Source organism: Eulemur rufifrons, chromosome 16 (genome assembly GCF_041146395.1).
Source record: "Eulemur rufifrons isolate Redbay chromosome 16, OSU_ERuf_1, whole genome shotgun sequence".
NCBI lineage: Eukaryota > Metazoa > Chordata > Mammalia > Primates > Lemuridae > Eulemur > Eulemur rufifrons.
Genome location: NC_090998.1, coordinates 88,278,522 through 88,284,521, shown reverse-complemented (window position 1 = coordinate 88,284,521; position 6,000 = coordinate 88,278,522).

Here is a 6,000-nt window from a genome sequence, read left to right as displayed (position 1 = left end):
TGAGGAGGCCGGGCCTGGGGCTGGCCTCTGCTCCTCCCGCCACCCCCAACCCCCCCGCACCGCCTGCCAGGGCCCGGGACAGGCCCGCGGCCCAGCCTAGCTGCCTGCGCTGATCACACTGGCTCAGCCAGAGGCACTTGATGGTGTCCTGTTTCCGTGCCCACGCCTCATGCCACACCGCGGCCGGGCAGCCAAAAGAGGGTGGGGGTTGTCCTCGATTCAGGGCCACCCTGGTGGGTGAAGGCTCAGCGGGCCGAGTGTCCAAGCCCCGTCCTCCCATCCTGCAAGTCCCATAGAGGCCCAGGGACCCCTTGGGCCACCTGTCCTGGAAATGGGGGAAGGGGACCAGCCGTTCCAACGGGCTTGCTTGTCCACCAACATGAGACGGGCGCAGGGAGAGGACCCAGCCACGCTCAGGGCTTGGCCCCGACTCCTTCCCTCTTCCCAGCTCCAGAAGGGCGTGGGAAATGGGGCCGGCCCCCGTCACGCCCCAGCTGAGTGGACCAAGGGTCTGAGCCGAGAAGAGGCTGGTCTGAGACCACGTATGAGGCAGCAGCTTCGCCTGTCATCTGGGCCCTGCCCGCCACGGGTCCCCGGGCACCTCACCGCCCCTCTCCGCAGCCCACTGCCCTGCCGGGGCGGCGGCCCAGGGCTGCTCGCTGCTCCTTCTGATTTCACACCGTGACTCATGTTATCATGTTCTCAGGGGCTGAGTAACCACCTGAGTTATTTATACCCTGGCTTAGCAGGCTTCCTTCCCTCCCCGCACTCGGGCAGGGAGGACGAGGGGGGTGGGGAGGAACCTGGGGGGATGTGGACTGGAAGGAGGCAGCTGAGCACTCCCACATCCCCTCCCCTGGGGTACCACCCCCGTAAAGCACCCAAAAATAACTGTGCCTATCCCAGCACAACAGGATGGGCCTGGATCTATGGCATCGATACATAGGTATTGTGATGGTTTGGGGAGGGGGGAATTCCTTTCCCGAGCGAGTCACCCGTCTGGAAAAATAAAGAAGGAAAAAGCTGAAAAATTTTCCTTCCATCAAAACAGGAAGGAGCTGGGGAGGGAGGATGGACGGGAGATGAGGCATCGGGGCTGAGATGAGTCCTCCACCCCGGTGGTCTTCGGGGCGGGGAAGCCCCGGCGCCAGCCCAGGGGCCTGGTCTGCTTGGCTGGGGCTGGCGCCCTGTGTGTCTCCGAGCGGGCCATCGCTGGCTGCCTGGGGTGTCTTCGTCCTGCCCTCCTCCCAGGACGGTGTTCGTGGCGTACACCCGTGACGCCCACGTGCACACAGACCGGCGCTTCCCCCAGTCCCCACTCACACCCCCACCACGCAGGTACACCCCCTCCCCGCACAGCCCCACCAGACCCCCCCACGGGAAACCTCTCGCTCACACCGGTGGGTAGTTGGGGACCTGTCATTCTTCCCTCCCTCGGGCACGTCCTGGGAGCCCGGTGGCTCCACCTCTAACCAACAGGTGATCTTAGGGAAGTCACTTTCCCCCTCTGGGCCTCGGTTTTCTCATTGCTCCCATGCTGCTCCGAGGCAGATGCGGGACTGAATGAGGCGTGTAACCCCGTCCCTCACCCAAGGGAGGGGAATTGTAGCGGCAGCTGCCGTTTACCAAGCGCTCCCTATGTGCTCAGCACCTCCATTCATTTGCTAGATTAACCTGTCCCCAAATGTGGTAGGCTGCTGCGGAGTCACCCAGGCCACACTGCTGTCACCCAGGGAAGAACGAAGGAGGTCCCGCAGAGCCCCACAGAAGAGGGGTGGTGGAGGGAGGCCCATCTTACCGAGGCCTCTGGCTCCCACCTGGAACCATCGATGACAACTCCGTGGCTTCAGCAGGGACGTGCCCTGGAGGCTGGGGGCGCATCTGTACCAGGAGCATTACGCCTGAGACGATTAGTCACTCCCGCTGGGTTACCCTGTTTGCTTACGGACTTATGTAACCACTGCCCGAGGGTGTTTGTACAGTTGTCTCCATCCTTCTGTCTGTCTGCCCGCCTGCCTGCCCCGGCCTGTAAGCCCCCCAGGGCAGGGGGCTCCAGAGAGGGGAGCTGGCAGCATAGAGCCCAATTCCTCGTGAGGAAACCCCGGGGACACCGTGCGTGTCTGCACATACTCCCCACAATCACTGTGTCTGGGCCACCACTCTACAGCCGAGAACACTGAGGCTGGGGCCTTGCTCCTCCAAGCCCAGGACTCGGTTTTCTTGTCTGTAAAATGGGGGTAATGTATTTTCCTCTCCCTGAATATCTGGGTGATACGGGGTTTGATGTGTTAGTTTGAGCCATATTAACTCATGATGCTTCACTTTTTAAAAAATACTTTATTGTTTTAGAGCAGTTTTGGGTTTGTAGCAAAAGTGAGAGGAAGGTATGGAGTTATCCCGTAAGAATCTGCAGGTGAGGGCGGGGCCCAGGTAAACCCGGCAGTTGTGTCTTCATCTTTGTCCGTCTGGCAGATGGGCGTGGAGGTCCAGGGCAGTGACACTGGTACCAAGCTGCAAATCTGTCCTCACTCACCCCTGATCTTGGCAAAGGTGGTGTGGACCTTGGTTTCCCCGTCTGTAAAATGGGGTTGGCAATGGCTCCCCTCCAGCAGGGATGCCGTGCAGCTCCAATGAGTTATGACTCCTCAGGGGCTTGGAGCCACCTGCCCGACACGCTGTGAGTGCCACCCGGCATTTGCTCTTATGAATATTGATTAACAAATTTGTGACTTTTCCACCGTGGCTGGCTTCCCGTTCTTTCTACAGGCCCACCACGCTCCCTGCAGTTACAAGCGGTTTCCTCTGGCAAGCTGGTACCCCCACGAGGGGCTGCCTGCTGCCGGCCTGCCCCACTCTCCCTCCTGCCCCATCCCCCCCAGAATCCCCAGGCAAACCCTTAGAATGCGGCTGAAAGGACACCCCGACTTGGAAAGCGCTGGCTAGCCCATGTCTGGTCCACAGTCTGGTTCCTACCTAGGGGCAGGACATGGCCTGTGGCCCTGGGGTGGTGGGTGGGTCCCGGGTACCCCCAACTCCCTGGGCCTACCACCTCCAGCCCTGCAGCCTCCTCCATCTCGCCTGTATAGTTCTCTGTACGCATCATGACGTGAAGAAGCCTGGGCAGCTCCGATCCCGGCCACACAGGGAGGCATCATGTGACAGGGAGGTGGCAAAATCGTGGGCTTGGATATCACAGTCTTGGATCGAATCCTGGCACTGCCACTTCCTTGCTGGGTGATGCTGGAGGACCTCTCTAAGCCTCAGTCTCTGCTTGCCCCAGGGATGAACACGAGAGCACCTGCGGAGGGCTCTGCCGGCCTCCCTTTCCTTGCTGGGAAAATGGTAGTCACTGTCCTCCCTGCGGGGGCTGTCAGCTCAGGGCAGTGTTTGGCCCAGGGCAAGTGCCCTGTAAGGAGCTGGTGGTATCAGCGCACTGGAGGCCCAGCAGGTGAGCAGCGAGGGTGCAGTTAGGATGGGATGCGCCTTCTCGTGGGAAAGGGGGGGCGGCCAGCACAAGCCCCGGGTGGGGTCACCTTCCAGCCTGTCTGGCCCAGCTCCCCTCACCCCAGGGGGGCTTCGCTCCAATTCCAGCCGGCTTCCAGGGCAGGTAGGTCCGAGCTGCCCGTCCAAACATCCTCTTCCTCGTCTGGAGCCTGGAGAAGCTAAAAATGCCTCGCTCAGCCCCAGGAAAACAAACACTGCGCTTCCCTCGCCTTTGTATACAGGACGAGACCCAAGGCCGCAGGGTGGGCTCCTCCAGGCTGGCCTAGGCCTGGGGGTCTGTCTGTCTTCCTGGGGTCTCCTCTCCTGCCTCCCTGGTACTCGTAGCTGCAGTGGCCAGAGCCTCGTCAGGGTGGGAGTCCCATGGGAGGCCAACCCCTTCCCCCTCCAGGTGAAGTCCCGCAGCCCTCCCCAGCCTTAGGCCCCTCCCCTGGCTCTGGAGCGCAGAGGCAGGTTCGTGCGTGAGTGTGCGTGTGCGTGTGCGTGTGCACCACGTGAGCAATAATGACCATGGCGACCAACGTTTGTGGAGTGCTCACTCCATGCCTCAACAGCCCAGATATATTAACTCACTTAACCCAGTGAGGTGGCTACTATTGTTACCCACATTTTGCCAATGAGGAAACTGAGGCTCAGAGAGGTTAAGTAATTTGCTCAATGTCACAGAGCTAGCAAATGGTACAGCAGGGCTTTGAACCCAGGTGGTCTTTGTGGGAAGCCTAGTCCCTTGCCTTCTCTGAGCCTCATTTTCCTCATCTGCACAATGGGCACACGTGATGGTAACACCTTCCTCCCTGGGAAGGTGCTGTGAGGGCAAAGCAGGGCAAAGGGTAAGGACAGCCAGAGACTCTGGAGACAGGGATGGGGGCTGGGACAGCAGGGGTCTGGAGGAGCTGATTGAGGCCATGTGGAATGGGGTAGGGTGTGGGCATTGCCATTGTACAGCCCACGGCTAAAGTCTCAGACCACTTGTCGCATGGCCTAAGACTGTCCCCAGTTGGGAGCCCCACTTCCTCCTCCATCAAGCAGGGGGAAGCAAACCTGCCTGCCACAGGTGTTGCCAGCGCCCTCCTGGCAGAGTGGAGGTCCCCAGTCCAAGCGATTCCTACCCTTGTAGACTTGAGGGCGTGAGTCTGCCCCTGGGATTGAACCCAACCCCTTCCTTGGTATTTCCTCGCCCAGCCAGGGTCCTGGGCCACCACCCCCGGGGTGTAAGATGCTTGTAATGGATGAGGGCTCAGATAGTGCCAGAACACTCAGTCTAAAAAGCCTCTGGCCTTGAGCAGCCCTGCCCCAGAACCTAGCTGAGGGCCATGACCTGTCACAGGTGTGAGAGATGGAGAGTTACAGGGGTGTGGCCTCCACACCATGGGCAGCAACCCATTTCTAGCCCTATTGGAGAAGCTGATTCTTCAGTGGCCCTAATGTGGAAGATGGGCTGGGCCCTCCCGGTTCTGAGCCCTTGGGACTCTTCCCTGGGACTCCGGAGGGGGTGCCCTCAGGGGCCCTGTGCTTCCAAGTTCGGAGACTCAGGCTACAAGCCGCCTTCACCACTTTCCACCCTTTAGGAAGGGCTCGGCATCTTTGCAACAACTGGCCAGGACTCAGAGGAAGAAATAGGCAAGATTTTTAATCATTTATGCATTCCTTCAGCAGATATTTACTGAGCACCTACTATATGCTGGGAGCTGGTATGAGGTCCTGCTCACCCCGAACCCAGTCCCAGTCTAGTGCTAGGCTGATAAATGGGCAACGACGCCACCATGGGGCAGATGCTATAGGCCTTCCAAGGCTGGCGGGCTTCCTGGAGGAGGTGCCTACTAAGCCAAGCATGGCAGGAGGAGGAGGAGGAGCTGTTCTTTAGAAACTGCTTGCCTGCAATGAGAGAGTACAGGAAATGGGTTCTCCTTAGCATGGCATTCAGGCCCAGGTGCCATGCATTCCCTGCTGTCTCTGCTGGTCTCTGTCCTACCACTTCTGGCCCGTGTACAGAGACATCTGGATTGCAGTGATTTGTGTCTATCTCATTCAAGAGCCTGGAAGGTTCCTGAGCACTAAGACTAGGTCCCTTCCTCATTTCATTTGTCAGCTCTTCACACAAGGTCTGCACATAGTAGGTGCTCAATGATGCTGTTCCAAGTAGCTCCCCCTGCCTCCTCACCCCCATCCATCCCCTAAGGCCAAGCTGTGCGCTTCCTCCCTTGCAGTCCTATAGCACTTTGTACCTGAATCAGAGCTCATACTGGTATAGCACTTTCTAGTTGGCAAAGCACTTTCATGTATATTAATGCATGTGACACTCACAAAAGCCATGTAAAAGGTGTCATTGTCAACATCACCATCATCATTACCTACCAGAATGGTGGTGTAAGTATGTGGGCTCTGTAGCTGGACTGCTTGGGTGCAAGTCCTGGCCCTACCACTTACTGGCTGTGTGACCTTGAACAAGTTGCTCAGCCTCTCTGTGCTTCCATTTCCCCATTTGTAAGACAGGAGTAA